Genomic DNA, 25,889 nt, shown 5'->3' with positions numbered 1-25,889 from the left:
TTGGGCACACATTCCTAAATTTTTATAATTTCTTACTTACCAATTCTCTGCCCTGGCTTTTGTTTTATTTTGATTTTACTGCATTATCCAGATGTTGGCAAATATTACCAATATATTTATGTAAGTTTAACCCATGTGCTCAAGATACATTCTCCTGCTTCCTCCATTTTTTTTCCAGAACTTCCTCAGTTATGTGTCTGTGTGTGTGTGTGAGTATGTGTGTGCGTGTGTGATATTCCTTAACTTGACTTTTCATCAAAGAAGTTTGCCATCTTGATGCTTCCTTTACCATGAACAAAGCAATACATAGATTCTGCAGAACAAAAAAGTGAGCTACAAACTCAAATATACACTGCTGAAATTCAAGGTCATTTTACTTTCCTATTTTTACTTTGTGCTAAGAAAAGCTACTCCTACCCTAGGCTGTACTTTTCTGAGTCACCAAGGCCTTGTGCTACGCATCCCACCAAGTCTTTCACTGTGTTGGGGATTCTTGTATCACGAGGACTTCCCGTCTTTTCCCCTTGGTGTAGGACTTCTCAGCAATGGCCACAGTCCATAATATGACTTTCTCAGTGTGGCCTGCTTTCTCGCCTCCTAGATTTCCTTTAGCTGATTCTCATAAAGGCTTTAGTTGACTGCTGGCTTCTTGGACCAAAGAGATCGTGTTAAAGAAGCTGTTTACCGCTCACCAGCCAGGGTGATACAACGGTGCATTTGTCAACCACACTTCCAATTTTATTTTAGCTTGTTCAGGAGCAAAGCAGTCACTACCTCCTGCTCTTAGAGGGAGATTTTAACTACCTTATTTAATTTTATGAGGATTTTCATAAAAAGGAGCCATAGATCACTCATGTCCTTCTGAGCTGAATTGAAGGCCACCCACCCCCTGCTACTATGTAAAGACCTGCATTACACAAAGAAGGAAAGAAATCTGTTTATATCCTGCAACATTATTTTAAGAGGATTCTTCTGAGGGAAACTTGCTGAGTAACGCTGCACCCCCAGGATGACAGAGGATGGGTGCTGACACCAGGCGTCCTTGTCGTTGGCAGATGGCTTCACCAGCAGCTCCACCCTCCTGCACTTCTGTTTGCATGGTGTTCGGGGCGGCCTCAGCCATCCTGTTCCCTCCCAGACCCACAGACTCATCCCAGAGGTATTGAAATCAGACCAACATGAAAATGTTGTTTTTAAGATAAGTTTTCAAAATAGTCATTAATTCTGAGGCAGCAAAAATTATTTCTTTGTAAGACCTTAGGTCTGATGTATCAGCAAGAGAGGCTGACCCAGGCATTCTCACCTGAGTCCTTCACTCTGATGGGGTTTTTACACCCTGGCCATTACTCCTTGTGACAGTTAATTATACATGTCCACTTGACTAGGCTAAGAGATGCCCAGATAGCTGCTAAAATATTTCTGGGTATGTCTGTGGCAGTCTTTCCGGAAGAGATTAGCATTTGAATCAGTGCACTCAGTAAGGTAGATTGCCCTCCCCAGTGTGTACGGGCATCCTCCAATCGATTGAGAGCCTGAAGAAAATAAAAAGGAGGAGGAAAGGTGACTTCACTCTCTGCCCACACTGGGACATCCATCTTCTCCCACCCTCGGACTTTGGTGCTCTAGGTCTCAGACCTTCAGACTGAGACTGAGTTACACCACCAAGCTTTCCTGGTTCTCTAGCTACAGACAGCAGATCACGGGACTTCTCAGCTTCCATAATTGTGTATTATATATGTATAATAACCAATAGGATATAGAGAGAAAAACAATAAGAGATATATACTATATATACATCTATATATGGTTCTGTTTCTCTGGAACAAAGAACCCCATTACACTCCTGAATCAAGTCATGTTATTGTAACGCCCACCACATCCCTGCCCCCAGCCCCCATCAGAAATCCCTGTCACTCTGGAGAAAAAGACAGAAATTCAGACTTCTTAACCAGCATAAAAGCTCCTTTAGGCATATATAGCATCTCATCTCCAAAGTGAAAAACAGCTCCTCCACTTGAGACGGGGAGCCTTCCACTGCTCCCTCCCCGCCTCCCTTTCCTCTTACCCACACCACTCCATGCCCACCCCCAGCCACACTCAAAAAGCAACCCAAGTGCCCAACAACAGATGAATGGATAAAGAAGATGTGGTATATAAATGCAATGGAATACTACTCAGCCTTTAAAAAAGACAAAACCATTCCATTTGCAACAACACGGATGGACCTTAAGGTATTATGCTAAGCAAAATAAGTCAGACAGAGAAAGACAAATACCATATGATTTCACTCATATGTGGAAGATAAACAAGCAAACACATAGATCAGGAGAATAGATTAGTGGTTACCAGAGGGGAGCGGTGTAGGGAGAGGGCGAAAGGGATAAAGGGGCAGATATGTATGGTGATGGATAAAAACTGGGCTATTGGTGGTGAACACTGTGCAGTCTATATAGAAACTAAAATATAGTGATGTACACCTGAAATTTACATGCTGTTGTAAGCCAATATGACCTCGATAAAATAATTTTTGTTTAAAAGCCATGGGGAATCTGCGTTCTGCCTTGTATTTTAAAATTAGTTTATTAGAGTCCTTTCTTTATATGAAATAAAACAACTTTTTTTATATATAATGAGGAATTCACTTATTATCTCCTTTTTGTTTAACCGAATATCCTTAATTATGAGAGATGAGCACAGTCAGTCTTATATAATGGGTTGAACTAGATCAGCAAAGGTCATAGACAGCTGGTTAATTATCACAAAGTTGGTGGGTAAACTCAACCGTCAACCTCTTATGAAAAACGTAGTTTAAAACTTTAAGTGGACAAACATCTTTTTTATTTGGAAAAAAAAAAGGTCAGCAAATATTTCTTATAATCAACATTCGTGGTGTCAAGTTGCAAGTCGACAGTTTGAGCAACAGCTGAGGAAGATCACGAAATCGAAGTACTTGAGAGAAGCTCTTGCCAGAGGAACAAGGGGCTGAGCACCAAATGCTGGGCCAGTAGTGTCCCCACACCCCCACCCCAGACACTGCTGATGGGGAGTGTGGAAGATGGGAGGAGGTGAGGCTGGGGTTCCTTGGGCTCCAGGATGTTGCTCCTGAATCTCTCCATTGAAGGATAACGAGGAAAATGATGTCCCCAATGAAGGCTGAGAGACCGAGGAATGGGAGGGCATCTCTGGAGGCCCTTGGACAGATCTCCGCACGTCCAGTCCCGAGGGTCCCAGCTTTGCAGCAGGGCCGGCGGGCTGTGGCTTCTGCACCTTCTCTTCCATGAGCTGAGTCTTCTGGGAAGCAGTCACTGCAAATCTGGGCAGGGATGTGGGACATGGTAGTGCCTCAGGGACCCCTCACTAAGACCTGCAGCCCCCCCATACCCCTCCCTTTCAGAGATGGAGCCTGGCCAGACCCCAGATGTTCAGCTCCAAGGAACATTCACTCCACCTCTCTCCCCCCAGCCCCCCAGATTTTCTACATTCCAGGGAGGGAGTTATCTCAGTCCCCAGCTGCCTGAGGGTGGTGAGCAGCATTCCACACAAGCCAAGCTTGCAAGGGAGAAGGGGGAGGAGACAAGAGACTAGTAGAAGGAGTTCACTTGGAAGAACAGCTAGGAAGGTAGCTAGGTAGGAAGGTAACCTGCCTGGGCCCAGCCTGAGGCACCAGAAAAACCAGGCTTCCCCAACCTGAAGCTCAGAGATGCTCTCACATATGTCTCACCACCCTCTTCAGCTTTTTGTCTTCTCAAAGCACTCCTCCTCCCTCTCTGCTTTCTCTTCCTCCCCCTCCAATTGCCTCACTTCCATCTTCTTTCCCATCTCTTTGTCTCTTCTTTCCCTTTCTGGGTCTGCCTTTGGCTTTACTAAGTTTGGATAGAGAGTTTCCTTGGGGCCTCCCACTATGGGCCTCTGGCTGAAAGCTGAGCTCTCCTCCTCCTGCCTCCAGTTTGTCCCCTCCCTGGAGTCCTAGACGTGTTCACTGAGCCTACGGAGAAGACCCTTAGCAGTCATGTGTGATCTGGGGTTCATAGACCCCCCTACGTAGTCCATACTTAGAATCACATTTTGATATAATTGATTTCCTTTTAATCCTACGTATTTTATTTTATGCATTTCAGAGGTGTTCCAATGAGTCCAGAGGATTTCACACAAGTCTGTCTTTGCTTGGGTTCCTCCAGAAGCAGATCCGGAGACAGATTTGAGGGTGAGGAGGTTATTTGTGAGGAAATCCCAGGAATCATTGATAGAGGAGTAGAGTAGAGACAGAGAAAGGATGGAGGCCAATATGGGATACATGAATGCACACCCTGTGGGCCACTGGGGTTCAAACCACGGGGGACCCCCAAGAGATGTATAGAGCACGCCTCAGAATCACCTACCCACAGGAAGCTGGGCACTTATCCACCAAATCCCACTGTAGTAAGGGCCACCCTCAGGGCTGTGATAGCCCAGCATCTCGAGGCTGCCCTACCCACGGGCAATGCTCCTGGGCCAGAGCAAGCCCCCCAGCATAGAGGTTCTACTTGCAGGAGGAGCCATCTACATGGCCAGCATCCCTTAAGAAGACAAGGGTAGGGTACAAATGGCCTTGGCAACAAGGCCATAGCACTAAAGGCTAGAAGGCTGCCCCTCCTTAGGAGTGGCCTTGCCCAATCCTTCATTCCCTCTCCCAGTTACCCTTCCTTCTCTCCCCTTCAGTGTCTCCAGCGGATTTCCCAGTTTCAACTTTTATCAAAAAACTTATTCCTGCTAGTTCCCTTTCACCTTCAGTTTATTAACATGAACAAGCCCAGGCTTTCTCACCTTGACCTGACTGTTCCCGGCCTCAGCCCACAGCCCTCCCGGTGCCTGGTTGATGTGCGAACCTGCCACCTTAACACTGCCACCAGTAGAGGGAGTCAATTTGAGAGGAGAACACAAAGACTCGGACTGAGAGACGGTGGCAGGATAATTTACTACGAAACTGATTTGTGTTTTGTTTTCCCTGTTTTTTCCTCGCTTAACCTTACCTCCCTTCCCTTCACTCATCACCACCTCCTTCCCAGCCGGGAGAAAGGACTTTAGACCCCCTCGCCTGGGGAAGCCTGAACTCAGAAGTTCCTTGCAGACAAGTTTCCTGTCAGGCTTTTCTTTGCTGGAAACTGGACCTCCTTGAAAGGATTAACAGTATGGCAGGGTGTGTTTAAAGTCCAGCGCCTTTGGGGACAGCCAGGAGAAAGACAGTCTCTGGACTGGAAAGGAACTGAGGTGCGGGGATCCCTCACGGGGCTGAGGTCCTTCCCAGCTCCATAGCCCCAGGCACCTGGAGGCCAGGCCTCAGAGGAGAAAGTCTGCCTGGGGCACCTCAGGAAAAAATTCCCTGGCACCACAAAAATCTCTGTACCCAAACCTGTGGGCAAGCAGAGGAGCCCTTGCCTTCAGGAGACCTTAGGACCTTGACAATGGAACATCATGGACTCCAAATGGACTGGAGTGGTGAGGAGCTCCTGGAGCCATCTTGGACCATGAGGCAACCCTGAAGATGGAAGCAAGCACACTAGGATGATGGGGCAGAAAGATGGGAACCCAGGTCCATGATGCTCAGGGAACCCCCACATCTTTCCTGGACTTTCCATCTCAGACCTCGTGGACAATAGAGAGAAATAAATATCTACTTTGTTTAAGCCATTTTATTGTCGGCTTTCTGTTTCATGCAGCTTTCCCATGAAGGTTCCAGGTGGACAGTATAACAGGTGGCCTGGAACTTATGGACCGTCTCCTCCATTTCCTACTTCTAGATAGTCTACAAAACCATCCATAGGAAAGAGTTGAACAAGCCTTGCGGCCAGCTGGAGGAGTGGGCAAAACAAGAGAGGAAGCAGTCTCTCTACGGCCCCTGCCGTGGCTGAAAGGTCCTCCAGCAGAACAGGGGGTCATTTGTGTCCTAAACAGTATAACAGAGAGCCTGCCAGGCAGCGGGGGGAGGGGGACGACTGTCAAAGACATGCCGTGATGGAGGCCTTTTCTTCTCCTTTAACTATTTCCAGTTCTATTCAGGAAGGCTTGGGTTCTCTGTGGACAAAATAATTCTTTTAATTTTTGTTTGTTTTATTACATAAACACAAAGAAATATTTGGAAAAGATATATAAACTTAGAGAATAATGATACAAAAAGAATAACAAAACTTTTTTTTTAACCTGAGACCAATTCCATCTAAAACAATTCAGGCCAACTGTAGCTGGTGATTTTATTGCAATATCCAATGTGGAACACAGTTACTTAACCTACCAACCCTGGCTGAAATCTTTCATAACTGTGATGATAGTGAAGGAAACATGAAAATGGCCAATCTGAGGGATGAAAAGATGGAACTAATTAAGGTGTCTGACATGAAAGAAAAGTCTGAGGATGTTCTTAGGGAAATGCAGAAAGGAGAAACAGCCTACGTGCATCCATGTTAAACTTGTTTAAATCTTTCATTGGTTGGCAAAAATTCAAAAGTTTGACATCACAGTGTGTGAGTGAGGCTGAGAGGAAACAGAGTGTCCTATACGTTGCTGGCAGTAGTGCAAATGGCACAAGCCCACGGAACAGAACCTGTAGTATCTACCAATATTAAAAATGCATTTACCCTTTGACCCAGAAATCCCCCTTATGGGAATCCATCCTACAGATTTGTCCACAGAAACGCAAACTTGCTTAGGTATAAGGTTAGTTGTTATGGTGTTATTTGTAACAACAACTTATTATATTGTAATATTATCCAAGTGTCCAGCAATAGCGGACTGGTTGAACACGTAACCCTGCTATATTTACCAATGGAATACTATGCAGCTATAAAAAACAAAGAAAAGGCATGAGGAAGAGGTTTATGCTCTCTGATATGGAAGGATATGCAGAATATTCAGTTAAAATTAAAAAACGAAGGAGCAGAATGTATATAATATACTTTTTTGTGTAAGAAAGGAGGAAATAAAAGTATTTATATTGGGGCCAGCCCAGTGGCATAGTGCTTAAGTTCATGCACTCCACTTCAGTGGCCCGGGGTTCGCAGGTTCAGATCCCAGGCACAGACCTAGCACTGCTCGTCAAGCCACACTGTGGCAGCATCCCACATAAAATAGAGGAAGATTGGCACAGAAGTTAGCTCAGGGACAATCTTCCTCAAGCAAAAAGAGGAAGATTGGCAACAGATGTTAGTTCAGGGCCAATCTTGCTCACACACATACAAAAAGAATTTATACTTGCATAAAGAAACATTGGAAGGATAAATAAGGCACTATTATAATAAAAATGGTTACTTATCTGGGCAGTGAAGGAGAACAAAGAGGATGAGGATGTGGCAGGGATATTTCTTATGTACCTGTGGATATCGTTTTCACTTTGAACTACACAAATGTAATCTCTACTAAAAACATTTCCTGAAACTAATATAATGTTATATGTTGATTATATCTCAATAAAATAAGTAAACAATTTTTTAAAAATAAAAAATTTTAGGGGGCCACCTGGTGGCATAGCGGTTAAGTTTGCATGTTCCACTTTGGTGGCCTGGGGTTTGCCGGTTTGGATCCTGGGTGCTGACCTACACACCATTTGTCAAGCCATGCTGTGGCAGGCGTCCCACATAAAATAGAAGAAGATGGGCATGGATGTTAGCTCAGGGCCAGTCTTCCTCAGCAAAAAGAGGAGGATTGGCAGCAGATGTTAGCTCAGGACTAATCTTCCTTAAAAATAAATTAATTAATTAATTAATAATAAAAAAGAAAGAATTTTTTAAAAATAATGCTGCTTCGAAAGATCATTAAAAAACAAACAAGAAAACTTGCAATTTGGGCCGGCTAGAGTAGTTTGTGGCAAAACTAACGTCACCACAAAAAACTACTAGAAGAGCCAGATGAAACAACGTTTATGATCACCAGAGATCTGAGGATGCAATTCGTACAAAGGAAGTTAAAATTCTAAAGAAGGGAGAACGTACAAAATGCGAGCTAATGATCTGAAGCTGCTTTTTTCCTGGGGGTATTTGCCTACTCTGGGCTCAGGCAAAAAAGGCTGAGAACCTGAGTTTGACTCAGGCAGAGTGCCGTGGAGTTAGGGTGACAAAACTGGAGCTATAACAGGTCTCAAAATCCCAGTATCCCCTCAAGACATTTGCCGAATTTTGAAGGTACATAGGGCTGGGGGCAGAAATCTCTGAAAAACTGTTTCCAGGGTCTTTCAGATCTTTGAATACTACAGATTAGAGTTAGGGACCCACCAGGGGAAGGATTCCCAGTGAATAGACTATGGTTTTAGTTGAAAGCCTTGTAGATCCATACCCTCGGAACAAGGACAAACAGAGGTAGACTACAGCAGTAAAAACTAGCTAAATAAATAACCGCAATTCAGCCTTCGCACAGCCATGTCACCAATGGGACCAATGTGGTGAGCTTCCACTCTCCTTAGCAGAGGAAAAGGTGAACACTCTGTAGTGGGAGACGTCATCATCTGGATAAGCCACAGTTTTTATAAACAATGTTTAATATTAAATCAAAATCAGTAGGCATGGCAAGAGATACGACCATAAGAATGAAAACCAAGAGAAAAACGGGCAATAAAAACAGACACACAAGTGATCCAAATATTGCTTGGTTAGCCAGGGGCTTTAAAAGAACTATGATTAATAGTTTCACAGAAATAGAGGAAAAGATGGAAAAACTATGTTAAAATTTTCACCACAAAACTGAATTTTATAAAACAATCAAATGCAAATTCAGGAATAAAAAAATAAATCTGATGTTAAAAACTCAATAGGGGCCAGCCCCGTGGCCGAGTGGTTAAGTTCCGGTGCTCTGCTGCAGCGGCCCAGGGTTCAGATCCTGGGCGCAGACATGGCACTGCTCGTCAGGTCATGTTGAGGCGGCATCCCATATGCCACAACTAGAAGGACCCACAACTAAGATATACAACTATGTATGGGGGGTTTGGGGAGATAAAGCAGAAAAAAAAAAAGATTGGCAACAGTTGTTAGCTCAGGTGCCAATCTTAAAAAAAAAAAAAAACTCAATAGATAGGTTAGTAATGAGTTAGAAATAGCAGAAAGCACAATTGGTGAACCGGGAAGACAGACCAATTTCTGAACAGAAACAGAGCGAGGAAAAAAAAGGAAAAATCCAGGAAAAATTTGATAGGGAAAAAGATTAGAATTTTTAAGAATCCATATGATTTTTAACATCAAAGAAATACAGAGAGCAGATATTCAGTAAGCAAGAAATAAGGGACACACATCAAAAATAGTTGAGTTTTGGGTCTGGCCCCATGGCTGAGTGGTTAAGTTCACGCACTCCGCTACGGCAGCCCAGGGTTTCGCAGGTTCGGATCCTACGCGAGGACATGGCACCGCTCATCAGGCCACACTGAGGCGGCATCCTACATGCCACAACTAGAAGGACCCATAACTAAAAATATATACAACTATGTACTGGGGGGCTTTGGGGAGAAAAAGGAAAAAAAAATAATTGGGTTTTATTTTTCTGAGCAAGCCCTGCCTCTGTTTCCATGTCCTTCTTTTTGTAAAAAATTAAAAAATAAATTCCAAACCTGGAGATATTTCAGGAACATCCTGCCATGAAAAATGCTAGTATTTAATGGACACAGGCACCCACAATGCAAAAAAAAGAAAGCCATAAATTGTTCCAGATAACTTGAGAATCATGTTATGTTTATTATTTTTGGTTATGAAATGTCCATGAAATGTCACATTCCTTATTTTTTCTCAATCAAATGGAATCTGCTCTGTGCCCCAACCTGCCCAACTGGGAGGAAATTCAACCCTAGTCATTAGCGGTGCTCCCTCCTCCCTCCGTGAGATTAAAAAATATCAGGGGCTGAGGCAGTGCCAGAAAACCTGAGAGCAAGGCCGGGTCCTCAGTAACCATTGGCAGCTGTCTTGGCCGGCGTGGGCTGCAGCAAAATGCCACAGACTGGGCGGCTTAAACAGCAAACGTTTCTCTCACAGTTCTGTGGGCTGGAGATCCAAGATCAGGGTGCCGGCTGGAGATCCAAGATCAGGGTGCTGGCAGATGCAGAGTCTGGTGGGAACCCCCTTCCTGGTTTGCAGGTGGCCGCCTTCTCGCTGTATCCTCACATGGCCGAGAGAGGGCGCTCTGGTCTCTTCCTCTTCTTATAGGGGCACTATTTCTATATGGTATTTCCACCCTCATAACCTAAACCTAATTATCTCCCAACCGCCCTACCTCCAAACGCTATCGCACTGGGGATTAGGGATTCAACATAGGAATTTTAGGGTGACGCAAACATTCCGTCCACAGCAGTCGCCATTGTTTCTCTTGCTCCCTCTGCTTTCAGAGGCTGCTGTCGAGCCCTAGAGTCCTTGAGTCAACCCAGCACTGTCCCTCACACATGTCCACGTCACTGACAGCAGTCTCCCTGGGGGGCCCTGGCCTATGTGCCTCCACTGGAAGAAATGGTGCCCAGCCTCTCTGGGCATTCTTTAGAGCTTCCCCAGCCTGGGCGTGCCCTGGGCAAAATTAGGGGCCCGAGTGTCCACCACTGGTGGGAGAAAAGCACCCAATTTCCAGATCCCGGAGAATCTCAACCCCAGCTCAGCACACACCCCCAGCCCACTTCTGTCTCTCTCAGCCTAGGTGTTTGCACATAATCCAAATGCCAACACCCACCCACCCTCTCCACACACAAAAAAGAAGCTCAAAATTGAGAACAAAAAGCTTTACAACTTTCTCAGTGAGGAAAATATACATAGAGCAACAAAAACAAACAAAAAAGAATTCCACGTAATAAATTATCCTGCCACAAGCCTGGTAGCTTAGATGAATTCTAATGGAATGAAGAGCTGGCAGATACTGTAGCCACAATTTGGCAAAGTGAGTTGAGGAGATGGATTCTTACAAAGCCAAGATGCTGCTCCTCACAGGATGGAGGTTCTGGTCCAGGTAACGATTCCACTGTTCCAGTTACCTACTGCTGTAACATACTCCACACCTAGTGGCTTATTTTTTATTTTTTATCTTATTATTATTTTTATTTTATTTTATTTTATTTTTTGAGGAAGATAAGCCCTGAGCTAACTACTGCCAATCTTCCTCTTTTTGCTGAGGAAGCCTGGCCCTGAGCTAACATCCGTGCCCATCTTCCTCTACTTTATACGTGGGATGCCTACCACAGCACAGCTTTTGCCAAGCGCTGCCATGCCCGCACCGGGATCCCAACCAGCGAACCCCAGACCGCCGAGAAGCGGTACATGCGCACTTAACTGCTGCGCCACTGGGCTGGCCCCCTAGTGGCTTAAAACAACAACGATTGCTTCATAGCTCACGATTTTGTCCACCAGTTAGGCAATTCTTCTATTCTTCTTGATGTTGACTGAAGTCACTGGGCGCCATCAGTTGGCAGACGGGCTGGTCCAGAGTTTCCAAGACAGCTTCCCTCACATTTCTGTCTCCTTGGTGGACAGCTGGGCTCTGCCGATGGTTGACCAGAGTGCTACCCATGGCTGCTCCAGCATGCAGACTCAGGGAATTTGGACTTTTTGCATTGCAGTGAAGGGCTCCCAGAGAGTCCTCTAAGAGACAGGAAGTGGAAGTTGCCTAGGACTGGAAACTAGCGCAGCATCACTTCCACCAATCTTTGTTGATCAAAAAGCCACAGAACCCACCCAGATTCAAGGGGATCCCACCTCTCAATGGGACAAGTAGCAAAGGATTTGTGGCCATCCTTAATCTCTCACAGTGGACAGGAGTAGTCCCCTTCCTCCAGGTGATTCTGAGTGAGTTGAGGCCTGCCTCAGTAACAGCCCAGAAACTTGGGCTCCGGAGAAGATGCCAAGAAGGCCTCACACTTCATCGACTGTGTCTGCCTGGATTATGTGAGCAACGCACAAGCCTTACTGCTAGATTTGCAAGTGCTGATGCTCATAGAGTCCAGCTAGTATTTTATGAAGGAGGCAGCAGATTTGGGGCTCTCAATAACACACACCCACTTAATCCATTTCAGTTTTTGCAGGAGCTGAAAAACGCATGAGATTCAAGAAGCCATTCGAGGTGATCAAAAAGATCGATTCGAGGAAGATGTCAGGAATGAAAGAGCAGAAAATCCTTCATGATTTGAGTTCTGCCCCTCCTCCCCTCCTTTTGACGAGATGAGATAAGAACGAAGATTCTACGAGGAGGGCACAGACCATGGTGGGCACTGAGATGACAGAAGACCACCCCCACCTCCTCACTCCATTCTGCCGTCTCATATTTCACACTTTAATGTTTTATATAAACGTAACATACATACAGAAAAGCACGTGAATCATAAGTGTACCACGCAGTGAACTTTCACACTTGGAGCCCATCCATGCAACCAGCACCTAGATCAAGGAACAGAACATTCCCAGGACGCCAGGGGCCTCAATCATGTCCCCTTTTAGTCGCTATCCTTCCCAAAGGAAGGACTCTCCTGACTTCTACAGTTTTGCCTGGACTTGAGCTTTGTATAAATGGAATCATACAATATGCGCTTCTTTCACTTGACCTTGTGTCTGCAGATTCACCTGCACGGTCACATTTCGCTGTAAGATGATTCATCCTCGTTGCTGAGAAGTATCCCACTGTATGAACCTGCTGCGATTTTTCTTCCCATTCTCCTGTGGAAGGATGTTGGGGCAGTTTCCGGTTTAGGCTGCCGCGTGTTCCTGGTGGACTCGGTGCCTCTCTGTCGGGAGCACCTCTGCTCCTCTTGCCTCTCGCTGAGTCACAGGGCACGGCTGTGAGGCCGTCTGAGGTCTGACTAGGCTGGCAGCACCACATGGTGCTTCCTTCTCACAGGCTCCAGGCCATCAGGGCTCAAGGAACCAAGACAGAGGTCCCCCTCCAATCCCACAAGCCTGCCTGCCGTTTCTGCCCCCTCCCCGAGCTTAGCCCAAGACCCCTTTCTCTAGGACCCACAAATGTCCACAGCCTCATTATGTCCCCTCTGCCCCTCCAGTCCTAGGGAACCCCTTTCAGTTGGGGGGGAGGTTGCCCCTAGTCTCCACTTCTCCTAAATGCTGGGTTTCTGCTGTGAATCCTTTCATTCCCCTCAAGGGTCTAGTGTTTGATTCTTGGGAGCCACACGAGGATCAGCAGGTCCTGCCTCCGCCCTCTCTCTCCATTTGGATCCCTCCTTCCTCCCATCTCTTGCTTACAACATGGGCAGCACTAGGTTGAACATGGTACTTTTTCTAGAAGAGCTTGGCATTTCCTCAGCCTCCAACAGAGAATAACAAGGCCCCACGACCCTGAAATTCTTTCATGTTTACTCGACAGCTTCTAATGGCATCACCCCCAGTGTTCTGACCCAGGCAGGGAGCTTGCAGCGCTTTACAGGGAGCCAGAGCATGGCGGTGTTTGTGCAGTTCAAGCTGGAGAGGTGCCCTTGACCCTGCCTTGCCCTGCTCAGCCTTTCTGCCAACCCCACCCTACTCTCTACTCCCAATTCATCTCTTGTACATCTGAAGCCAGGTCAGCTACCTCCCTTCCTCAGATGTGACCGCACTCTCTCCTCGCCGAGGCAGTGTCGTCCCTGGGCACTCTCTGAACAGCGTACCACCTGCAGCCCCTCCCTGAGCTCTCTTTAAACAGTGCACCACCTGCAGCCTCACCCCTGGTCTCTAGAACACCTGGTAAGAGCAGGAAGGATTTGCAGGTAGCCAGGGGTCTCTATCCCAGTGAAGGTGCCTGCTGGAGAGCAGTGTGGTCAATCTAGATGCCCGACACACTGAATCCACCTCCCACACCCTCTCCCCCCACTACCTGGGTCTCTAAAGCTTCAGGACAACCTCATGACCTTGATCCCCAGGTGAGGCTGACAGAGCAGCATTTGGGGAGTGAAGACACACCGCTTTCGTTTCTCTCTAACCCAAACTGTAATGTGTTACTGCAACGTCACATAACTACAGTCCTAACCACATCTGAAGTACCATGGAGCCTGAATTATGGCGCTGGTTAAGTTGAATACATAAATTAGGAAAATGGAGGCATGGTTCAATACTGTAATTATATAAAAACTAAATCATATAAAAAATAATCATCTAAGGGGCCAGCCCCGTGGCCGAGTGGTTAAGTTCGCATGCTCTGCTTCGGCAGCCCAAGGATTCGCTGGTTCAGATCCTGGGTGCGGACACGGCACCGCTCATCAGGCCATGCTGAGCAGCGTCCCATATAGCACAACCAGAAGGACCTACAACTAGAATATACAACTGTGTACTGGGGGGCTTTGTGGAGAAGAAAAAGAAGAAATAAAAAAGAGATTGGCAACAGATGTTAGCTCAGGTCCGAATTTTTAGAGAAAAAAATAATCATATAAAAACTAAGTCAACAATCATATAAAAACCAAGCGCACACACTCTGGAAGGCTGAATGGAGACCCACACAGGCTAGATGTGGAAAGGGCTCCCCCTGGTGGGATTACAAGAGATTCCCCATGGAACTGCAAGGCCCAGCTCAGGCCAACAGCCTAAGCAAAACAATCTGCCATCACAGGCAGGACTGGAAGACTCATGGGCTGCAGGGCAAAGTCAAGCCTCCTGGCATTCTCTGTCCTGAGATGACGCCCAGTTCCAGGAAGAACTAGCTTCTGGGACAAACTTGCACCGGCGCCCCAAGAGACGGTCTGGCCAAGCGGGTAGCCTAGTGTATGTGACTGGTGCTAGGGAAGCCAGCCAGCATCTGCTCCTCAGCCTCACGGGGCCAATCACAGGCGGTGCCCATGGCACAGGGAGCCAGGGCCTCTGGGAGAGGCAGAGACTTCCTCTCACTGCCCCTGAACTCATAGCCAAGAGGGCACTAGAGCAGGAGGCCTGGTTCTGTTTATATTGCAAAGGAGGCACCCACCGCTTTATATGCAGGTCCCTGTTTAGATCACCTTGTCTGTGCCCCTGAGAAATATCCTAGTGGAGCAGGAGAGGGGGAAGGAGCTGGGGCCATGCGTGTGCCCTGCCTCCCACAGGAAGCAACTGGGAATCCCCTGCTGACCCAGGCAGGGTGCATTTGGAATATTGGACAATTTACTCACTAGCTCCTAAGAACTCAGCTGCACCCCATCTGCATCTGAGCTGTCCTAGACACCATCATTTAAATTCTGGGGGGATCTCATGACATGTGACACTTCTGGTTGTCTGTCCAGAGACCATGTTAAGCTTCGGTGACTGCTCTCATATACTCCCTGGTGCTGGATCTCGCCTGGCTTGAGACTTCTGATGAAATGCTGGTGTGAACTCCCAAGCAGAAACCTTCCTCTTGTCCTAGAGCTGCCACCCTAGGGCTCCTCCCACGTGTCCCCACATTGGGTGGGGGACAGCACCGCTTCCTCCATTCTCATCTCTGATAACTGCTGTAGGCTTCCTACCTGATCCAGCCTGGAGAAAGCTATCAGAATATGATTGGAGAAACTTCTTAGAGTAGAAAGCTGCGATGAATAAACAAAAAGACACAGAAACATGAATGAAACAGAATAGATAGCCCTGAGGCTTCCAATGCAGAGCAATGATAGATAAAATAGGAGAGAAAATAAAAAATCGGTGTTCAACAAGGGGAGAATGTCCCCATGAATAGTCCTAGAAATGGAATATAAATGCAAAATATGATCAGGGCTGAAGCTGTGGCCTGTTGGGCTCTGGGTCTGGATACAGTCAAAGGCAACTGGGAATTCACACCCTGTCTAGTAATGAGAAAGAATTAAATTGTCCGCTTGAGGTGGGGGACCAGAGCCGTGTTCACTACTCAAAAATCCAGGGGCTGCGATTGGCCTCTCTCCACCTTCTTCAAAAAAATAGACTGAAAACCAATAGTACCAGAACAAAAAAAAAAGACTGAAATAAGTTGCTACTGACTTTGCCTGGGACTGCGGCCCAGGGAGGCCTGTGGATACCAAAACGGGGCTGCACGTAGGCTTCACCCAGCCTCCTGCTGCCACGGGGCTGGAGCTGAGTCATCCCCGGGCCATGCCAGGGCAGGAGCCCTGGCTGCCAGATAAGACTTCACTCTGGACAGGGCCCCAGGGAGGCCAACTGCTCCGTCATTGGACAGTGAGGAGTGAGGAACCAGAGAAGGGAGATGGAGAGAGAAAACCTGGAAATGAACCTGGAGACTAAAGTTCCACAATACACAAAATCACTGAGAAAGACAGCCAGAACATCAACGCTCTAGTGACAGATTCATGCAGATGAAGGGAAAAGAATAGAACAGCCAGAAAGAGACTTCAGGATCCTGAAAAAGATGACTTAATGTTAAAAAAAATAAGTGATTATGAAATAAAAACCAGCAGAAGAGTGCCATTACAAAACCATGGAATAAAAAATATAATTTGATAAAAGATTTGGGACAAATAATTGATTATTTGGAAAAATATATATACATGTAAAACACTTAATATACAAAAAAAAATACAAATATTTTTCTTTTTTTTTTTTAAGATTTTATTTTTCCTTTTTCTCCCCAACGCCCCCCGGTACACAGTTATATATTCTTAGTTGTGTGTCCTTCTAGTTGTGGCATGTGGGATGCCGCCTCAGCGTGGCTTGATGAGCAGTGCCATGTCTGCGCCCAGGATCCGAACCAACGAAACACTGGGCCGCCTGTGGCAGAGCGTACGAACTTAACCACTCGGCCACGGGGCCAGCCCCACAAATATTTTTCTAATCTCTGAAAAAGAAAGAATGTTCTAAGCTGGCTGAAAGAAAAAATGGGCTGACAAAAGAAAGGAGTAGACTGATAGATTTAACCACAAAAAAAAGGTTTAATTTTTTTTAGTTAATGGAAAAAAAAATAAAAAGCAAACAAATAAATCTTGAAAATATCCACCATTTTGTAGTTAAGGGCACAGGCTCTGAATCCAGACTGCCATGGCCAAGTGGTTAAGCTCACGTGCCCTGCTTCCACGGCCCAGGGTTTTGCTGGTTCAGATCCTGGGCGTGGCCATGACACCACTCATCAGACTATGCTGAGGTGGCATCCCACATGCCACAACTAGAATAACCTGCAACTAATAATGTACAACTATGTACTGGGGGGACTTGGGGAGAAAAAGCAGGAAAAAAAAAAGAAAAAAACAAAAGAAGATTGGCAACAGTTGTTAGCTCAGGTGCCAATCTTTGAAAAAAAAAAAAAGAAAGTACTCAATAGCTGTCTCTATTTTATGTTGTACCATGTGAGAAATTCGGATGAAAACAATTCACAACAGAGAAACCATAACTAATTAACAAGTATAGTAAAAAATTCAACTTCACTAATAATGAAGGAAAATGTAATTTAATTTTTACCTTTCTGGTTGGTAAAGACTGTTAAAATGACAACTGAGTATTCCTTCTCTATCCATGGGGGTCATCTTCCTAAAAATCTTCTTGAATGTGTAGGGGAGGAAGACATTTCCTCTACCCTCTCTGGATTCGTCTGGCCAGAGAACAAATTAAATTCACATGAGACAGAAGAGCAGCAGAAAATTAAACAAAGCTTTATAACATGCATACATGGGAGAGGTCAGGCAAGCGGAGCAACTCGCCAAAATGGCTGAAGTCCCCACCTTAAATATCATCTTAACAACAAAGGAGGATGTTGGGGGTGGAGGGGGAGTCGATCATGGGAGATTACCACACAAGTACAGTAAACAAATGCAGATTTAAGTCCTTGCCTTTGGCATTGATTAAGAGTTTCTAGAGATAAGGTCATCCCCCTCTTCTTCCTGGTACAGAGAGGGAGGCACCTTTACAGATGGAGATTTCCTTTACAATGTAAATGTCTCCTAACAAAGGGCAAACAAGTTCCACCCCTCAGTTGCTTTCCTGTCTGCAGTTTATTAAAAGTAACCAGCCCCAAATAATCCTCATGCCAAAGAGACATATCTTGGGGTGGCCAATTCCAGGCCCCCACAAATGAAAACATTGTGATAAAGGAACTTAGGACTTAATACAAAGTTATGGGTAGGGGAGATCAAAATCTTTAGTAAACATATGCTTTCTTTTTCTTTTCTTTCCTTTCCTTTTCTTTTCTTTTTTTTTTTTTTGGTGAGGAAGATTGGGACAGATCTATTTTGTATGTATCAAGCCACAGCATGGCTTGATAAGCAGTGTGTAGGTCCATACCTGGGATCTGAACCCACGAACCCCAGGCCGCTGATGCAGAGCATGCAAACTTAACCACTACAACACCAGGTTGGCCCCTAGTAAACCTATGTTTTAAACTATGTTTCACCTCACACCCATTAGGATGGCTACTATCAAAACAGAAGATAACAAGTGATGGTGAGGATATGGAGAAATTAGAACACGTGTACTGTCGGTGGGAATATAAAATGGTAGAGCCACTATGGAAAACAGTGTGGTCATTCCTCAAGAGATTAAAAATAGAACTGCCTTATGATCCAGCAATTCCATTTCTGGGTATATACCCAAAATAATTAAATGCAGCGTCTCCAAGAGATATTTATATACCCATCTTCGTAGCAGCATTATTCACAATAACCGAAAGATGGGAGCAACACAATTGCCCATCGAGGGATGAACGAATAAACAAAATGTGTTACATACATACAAAAGAATATTATTCAGCTTTAAAAAGAAAGGATGCTCTCTAACACGTGTTACAGCAGGGATGAACCTTGAGGATTATTATGCTAAGTGAAATAAACCAGCCACGAAAAGACAAATACCGGAAGATTCCACTTGACCACCTATTCCACACAGGTAGTCAAATTTGTAGAGACCGAAAGTAGCATGGTAATTGCCAGGGCCTGGGGGGATGGGCAGTTGTTATTAACGGGGACAGAGTTTCAGTTCTGCAACATGAAAAGAGTTCTGGAGATGGGCTGCACAACAGTGTGAATATACTTAACACTACTGAACTGTGCAATTAAAAATGGTTAAGATGATAAATTATATGGGTTTTACCACAATTAAAAAATTTTTTTTTAATTTTTTTTTTTATGTTTAAAAAATATTCTGGGGGCTAGCTCCGTGGCCGGGTGGTTAATTTCAACGCTCCGCTTCAGCGACCCAGGGTTTCGCCGGTTCGGATCCTGGGTGAGGACATGGCACTGCTCATCAGGCCATGCTGAGGCGGCGTCCCACATGCCACGACCAGAAAGGTTTACAACTAGAATGTACAACTATGTCCTGGGGGGCTTTGGGGAGAAGAAGATTAAAAAAAAAAAAAGGATTGTCAACAGATGTTAGCTCAGGTGCCAATCCAAAAAAAAAAAATTATTTTTACTAAAATGAACTCATAAAGAGATTATCAGTTTTACAAAACTTAGATTGGTAACTGCTTACCCAACAATAATTGTCCATTAACCTTCCCCTACAGGAGAGCAGCCTAGGAAGGACCCCCTCTCCTGCAGTTTCAATGAGGTGTTTGTAAATGAGTTCTAGTTTATTACTACTAATGGACCCATGAAGAAGGATTTTGGTGTTTGTTTGCATACGGTTCTCCATCCAAACACTCAGCACCTTTCCAGTTATCAGTGGGAATATGTAATGTATTGCAATTATGCAATGTAGTTATGAAACAGAGAAGAAAGTGCGGTCCAGGCAGCATGTGCTAGGGTACATCATGGCTGGGAGAGAAGCTTGTACACTGTCCTGCGATGAGCCAGCTGTCCCAGCCCAGGGATTCTGATTGGCTGGATCTGGGGTGTGGCCCCAGCACATGTGTTTAGAAAGCACTGCTCTGCTCCAGGGAGACCTGGCTTCTACTTGCGCTCCTCCACCAACTCGCAGTTCAGCCATAGATGAGGCTTTTGGTTTCCTTGGTTTTATTTTCTCCTTTTGCGATAAAATGGAAGAGCTGGACGAATAAAGCAGGGTCCTCCTTCTATGACAAGACTACATGTGGGGAAAGAACACAGGCCTTAGGGTCAGGCTACTGGAACTGGTGTTCTCTCCAGAACATTCGTCCTCTCCCTCACCCTTGGATCGGGCCTTCCAACCCTGAAATCTGTCTCCCATCTGTCCCCACCTGCCCCCCCGGTGGCTGTCTTAATTCAAATACTCGTCTCCACTTGCTAGAGTTTCAACAGCCTCCCAATTGTTCTTCTTGACACCAATCTCCATCCTCTGCAACCCATTCTCGCACTGCCTTCTGGAATGCCTCTCTCACTGTGGGTGAAATCTCCCCCTTGTCGTAAGGGTGTGTTTGTTCTGCCTTGTACACCAGTTGTTTCATTAGATCACCAATATCCTGGCAATCACCAGGGAGCAATTTACATTTTTGCAACATAGTTTCCATTAGGCTGCTTTCTCCTCTTTCTTCAGGGAACCCTCCATGTTTTCCTTTGTATAAGAACTGAGCCAGGATGTTATCATGAAGATTTGTCATCCGATTTATTCCTCACAATCAACAAAGTTTTAAAGGAACTCTGCTTTGTCCCCATCCACACATCCCGGCACTGGGTGTTCCCTGGGGCCTCAAAGTGCCTCTCCTGGGATTTCCATCTTGTCCCTGTGGGGCTAAAAACCAAAATTAGAAAGGTCCTGGGAGGCTGGAACTCTGCTTCATTTACTGTTTATCCCCAACTCCTACACGGTGCCCGGGATATTTATTGAATGAATGAATCCATCCATCTAAGATAAATATCAGAAAAAGTCCTTTAAAATTCCCCAGGGTCAAAAATGTACAGAAGCACAAAACAAGCACTGAATGTTTTTACTTGTCTCCATTCCTCTCTTACCGTAACCGCTCTCGTGCCTCCTCCTCCCACCCTCTCAGCCTCAAAGACCTGGAGCCGGCTCCCAGGCCCTCGGGGCTCGGACTCCAAATCCCAAAAGCATCAAACCATATCCAGATGTCACCAAAAGGGACAGGCTAATACACAAGGATCAATTCTATCCCTCCTCAGACTCCCACAGGACAGGCAGCACTTCTCTTCACAAAATGGAATGCATGTTTTAGTCCACTAATCTGAATATTACAATAATTCCTCATGGACCTCTTCGTCCACTCGGAGACTCAGTGGCTCAATAGGGAGGAGTTCATAGCAAGCGGAAGCACATGTCGGATGCAGGTCAAGACAAGCCGACTTCCAATTTGTAATCGCAGGCGGCAGGGAAGAAAAATCCAGGACTAAACAGGGTCAGGAGGCCCATCTTGGAATTTTAAGGTTAAGCAAGGGATTTGTCTGTCTCTTAATGGTGAGAAAGCCATATTGAAATACCAACTGTCACTCAGAACAAACACGTGAAATGTGCTTTCTCATGGGCATTGTCAGCACTAATTATCTCATGTTTCATTGGGTTTTTTAGAACAGCAGTGCTTTTCTTTTTAACACACTCAGGTATGCCATCTGGTGGCCAAATATATTAGAAGCTCACAATTACTCTGTTGGGCTCGAGCAGGGACTTTGCCATTGCAGAAGGTATGAGTGCATCCTTTTTTAGAGATATTCCGTTTCCTCCTTTTATTTTCCCCCATTTTCCCATTAGGATCCATCGCTCACTCCATAAGGAGTGCCGTGGCATTGAACTTGCTGCTGTCTGGATCCCTACAGGGAAAGATAAGGAAGTTTGGTCTTAGTCGGAGGTGAAAGTGGTTATGTTGAAAGGAAAAAGGACGAGTTAGGGGTTGGGTCCCTTGCTCGGGGCCATGATAGAGGGAGAGCGGAATCCTTTGAGTGCTTCCAGCTTCTCAAGGAGAAGCACAGTATTTGAATGCAAATGGGTGAAACGACTCTTGGTAAATGAACCCAGCACCTGAAAAAGCACGTTCAAGAAATCATAACTGCTCTAAATGTGTTCAGACCTCCTGGTCTGAATGGATTACATGCCAGAGTACCAAAAAAATTAACTAAGAGTATCACCAAGTCACCGCCAACAATCCTTGAGGAACTGTGGAGAGGCAGAGACAGATGCTAGAAGGCTGGAGGGCGGGTAGCTCTATCTTCCAAAGATGGAAAAAAGATTAATGTTGAAAACTACAAATCAGTGGCCTTGACAATGACCTTAGGCAAAAATCCTCAAATGAGATATACAAAGGTGTTTTGTGAGCCCTCAGGAGAAGTAAATGTGGCCACCAGGGGCGCATGGGGACTCAGCAAGGGCAGGTCATGCCAGAGTGTCCTCTTTTCATGTTCTCCTGTTGGGGTTATAGACTGATAGAAAGGGGCAGTTCAGTAGATCAAAGGTCTGCATTGGACTAAAGCATTTCATGACATCTCAAATTATGTCCTACTGGAACAGATGGAGAAATATGGAATAGGTACTTCTACAGTCAGAAGAAATTGAAACTGATTAAATGACAGTATCCCAAGGTTCCTGAAAGTTCTCACCTCAGTCTTGCCCTGTTCAATATTTGTACCATGTCTTGTATGTTATATCAAGTGTGTGTTTAGCAAATATGTGGATGGCACAGAGTTTAAAGAAATAGAAAATGTACTGTATTCCAGAATCATACCAAACAGATTCTAATAGGACAAAGTGGGTCTTTCCCCCTCTATCCCAGATCCCACTCTCTAGTTTAATGGGTCTTGCCCAAGGTTTCTCCTTGGTTTACAGCTGTGCTACAACCTGCCCTGCTTCCCCAAATCCTCTCACTGTGGGGGAAAGCGTCTTATCCACCTTAACCTCAAGGATCCCTCCTTTCATCTTCCCAGTAATTGGTCAACTCCCAGTGCTGGAATTGAAGTCATTGGGCAGTGTTCCTCCTTTCCTTGACCACCCCCCGAAACAATGTAGATCACCCCATCAATATGTCCTCAGCCTCAATCTCAGAGACTGGGCACCGTGTCCCTCCTATTCAGCCAGTGGCTCTTCCTGGCCTTATAAGTCCAGGCTCCCTCTTCTCCCCCAGACCTCACTCTATTAACCATCCTCTTTCTGGCCAGTGCCTTCAAACACCCTGTTTCCACTGGCACCTTCCTCTCCTTCCTACTCTTAAAACAAACAAACAAAAAGAAACCCTCATCTTGTTTTTGCTCTCTCCTTTTTCCCTTCTCAATAAAGTCTTCCAAAGACTTATTCCCACCACTGTCTGTGGGAGATTGGGTTCTCTGAAAGCAGGCCCCATGGTGGAGTTTGGGATGCAAGACGTTAGTTAGGAATCAACACCCTGTGAAAGTCAGGGCGAAGAAGCAGGACAGGGCAGAGGGAGGAGGTGAACTGAGCTGCAGGCCCAGCAAAGCCTCAGATAACACTGTGGCGATCTTGGAGCAAGTATCAGCCATCAGAGCAAACCAAATAGAGCTGAAACAGCCAGGCCTTTATACCCCAGCCCTGGTCAGTCACCCCATGGGGCTGCCCAGAGAGAAGGAGGACCCTGAAGGAGCTGGAGGCTGGTGGTGATGCCACACCTCCGTGTCTACCACACTCTCCTTCCTTCTCATTCCTCTCTGGCACCATGGAAATCCACCTTCCATCTCCGAATCCAGTGGGCACATTTTGATTCTTATCTTGCAGCAGAAACTCTCTGCTGCATTCGTTGAGGCTTATTCTCTCTCTCTCTCAGAAGTCTCGACTTCCTTGATTATCCACAAAGACTTCCTCTCCTACCTCTTCTTAGCCTCTCTAGCCATCCCTTCCCGGCCTTCTCAGGGGTCTTGTCCTCCACTCCCCCCTAAGTGTTGGGACTCCATCCTCAGTCCATCTTCTGCTTCTTCATGCCCTCCCAGGTGGTCTTGCCCACTGTCAGGGCTTTAATTCCCATTCACATGCCAATGACTCTGAAACCTACCCTCCAGCCCGCTCTCCCCCTCCTCAGCTTCTGATTCTCCTGTCTAATTGGTTGCTAGACATCTCCATGCTGACACTGTCAGAACAGAGGAGTTCTGCTTCTCCTTGCCCATCGTTTCCCCACCCTGAAGAAGGCTCTTTTTCCAATGCAAAAATTGAGGGACCCTCTGAGTATGCTCTGTCAGGATTCTTTCTCTAGGCAGCTAACCTTGCTCCGTCCTGCTTGGGTGTGTGTATGACAGCACTCTGAACAGCAAGGACTCTGCATATGGAAACTTGCATCACTGACATATAAGTAGCTGATGCTGGGTGCTGAGGCCAAAAGAATATTCATCACCTCTCCCCTAATCACACCCACTACTTACCTAACCAGGTGTGAACCTCTGACTCAGTGGATCCTCAGGAAAGGCTTATTCAGAATTTTCTTGTTCCAGGTGATGAGAGACAGAGATTTCTTTTATAGCTGGTGTGTCTCCTGAAGAAAAGAGTTCTCTGAGCAGGTGGTTTTTAGCCACATCTTTTATTTCTAGCCCTATACCCACGTGGGAAAGCCCTACAGAGGAGGCATTTATTCAAGGAAAATGATCTCCACTTTGTTTAAAGGTATCGTGCTTGGTGCATATCTGTCTTCTCTTCCCAGGTTGGAATTTCCAGTTGGATTCAAGGAGTACTTATTAAGCATGTACAATGTGCCAAGGGCAGGGCGGAGTACAAGACAATTCCTGCCTTAAGGAACCTAAAGGGTGGTGCAAGGAATAAGGCTAATGCCAGCACATGCCAGTTTGCTGATGATCACAGAAGCTTAGAAACTAAGTGCTGTGGGCTTCCGGAGAAGAAAAACGTCTCCATCCAGGTTGGCTTCACAAAGGCATCTGAGACAGACCTTGAAGTATAGATCAGATTTCAGGGAGTGAGCATGTGACAGAAACAAGCAAGAAATAATGATGACACACAGGAATAGAGAGAAAAGAGTGACAAATGGCAAAAAGCCAGCAGAAGAATATCTCCAAGAATTGCAAAATAAATAAAAAATAATAGTAAGGAAATTATCTCATAGCTAAAGCCAAATGCTGAGACTATAGAAATACCCTGGGAGATAGAGAGAGGCAAGGTCATGGGAGAAAGATTATTAAAATACTATCACTACAAAGAGGTGGATAGGAGAGGCAACATCACTGCCCCATCAGCCCTTCATTGGCCCAGCTCACACCCGACACCTTCTTGGACTTCCCTTTCTCACCATCATGGGCAGGATGGGTGTTGATGGCTCCAAGACCTCACCTCTATCCAGCTCCCCAAGGAAGACATGCTCACTAAGAAAGAGATTGCTGCTGTGTTGACCCATTTCTTCTGGTTTAGGAGAATGTTGTCCCTAAGGTTGCCTGAGTGAGTACCTCCACCTATATCAGTTGTAACTAAGTGAGAACCCTCTTTCTAGTTCTCGATCTTAAATGAAGGAAGGGAAGCATCATGAGGACAAGAATGCTCTGGGCCTGGTGAACTCCCAAGGTGTGTTGGGCAGTAAATGTTTCCAATTTGCTTTGGGAAGACCCTGAAAAAACTGAAGAGGAGTGAGGAATACTGATAATAAATTATAATTGCTAATGAGGTTGTGGCTTTTAACACATTATGCCTGCTAGGTAGTTATGATTTCCCAGTTGATGGAAGAGGAAACTGGACCTCAAGGATCCTATGTCCAACTCCCTACACAGAGAAGCAGGGGCTGGATCTGGTTTCCCAGAGGCATTGGCAAGGCCTGAGGGAGCGGGTAATATGGGCATCTCTTGCGTGTATTTATGGATTTTTGCATCTGGGAAGCACTTCAGGGAAGCAACACTGCAAGGCAGAAACACATCAGATGCTGTTTACCATGGCTCCAAACAAAACTACACAGAGAGATGGTGTGCTTGTTTAAGGTTGTGTTTGGCTACGTATGACAAAAGCTCAAAATAATGGCTTAACCAAACAAGACTCTTTCTCATATATCAAGAAAATGAGCAAGCAGTCCAGGGCTGATGAAGCTGCTCAAAGAAGTCACCAAAGATCAATGTCCTACTAGATGTCTTTATGTGTATCTTTCTGCCACATGGGTGCAAGGTGGCTGCTCTGTCTATGGGCATTACACCCACATTTCAGGCAGAAAGGAAGAGGAAAGAGTAAAAGGCATGTTCCAACTAAATCTTCTCTTTTTCAATCTGGAAAGCAATTGAA

The 25,889-nt window shown here is 45.6% G+C and overlaps 1 long non-coding RNA gene across 3 annotated transcripts in view; it reads right to left on the bottom strand.

Moving 5' to 3' along the window:
* Window positions 1-5,651: 5,651 nt before the first annotated feature.
* Window positions 5,652-25,889, bottom strand: part of LOC139077467 (uncharacterized) — a 70,329-nt gene continuing 50,091 nt past the window's right edge. The window contains exons 2-5 of one of the 3 annotated variants that reach the window (XR_011530020.1): window positions 24,044-24,153; window positions 17,286-17,415; window positions 15,374-15,433; window positions 5,652-6,051 (exon numbers count right to left, since the gene is read on the bottom strand). This is a non-coding gene — a long non-coding RNA (uncharacterized lncRNA). Of the gene's footprint in view, window positions 6,052-15,373; window positions 15,434-17,285; window positions 17,416-20,314; window positions 20,466-24,043; window positions 24,154-25,889 lie in introns of those variants that run through there. The other 2 variants (XR_011530018.1, XR_011530019.1) reach the window with 2 other exon arrangements.

Source organism: Equus przewalskii, chromosome 19, assembly GCF_037783145.1.
Source record: "Equus przewalskii isolate Varuska chromosome 19, EquPr2, whole genome shotgun sequence".
NCBI classification, from domain to species: domain Eukaryota; kingdom Metazoa; phylum Chordata; class Mammalia; order Perissodactyla; family Equidae; genus Equus; species Equus przewalskii.
Note: the sequence above shows the minus strand (reverse complement) of the source record. Positions and strands in the feature narration are given on the sequence as shown.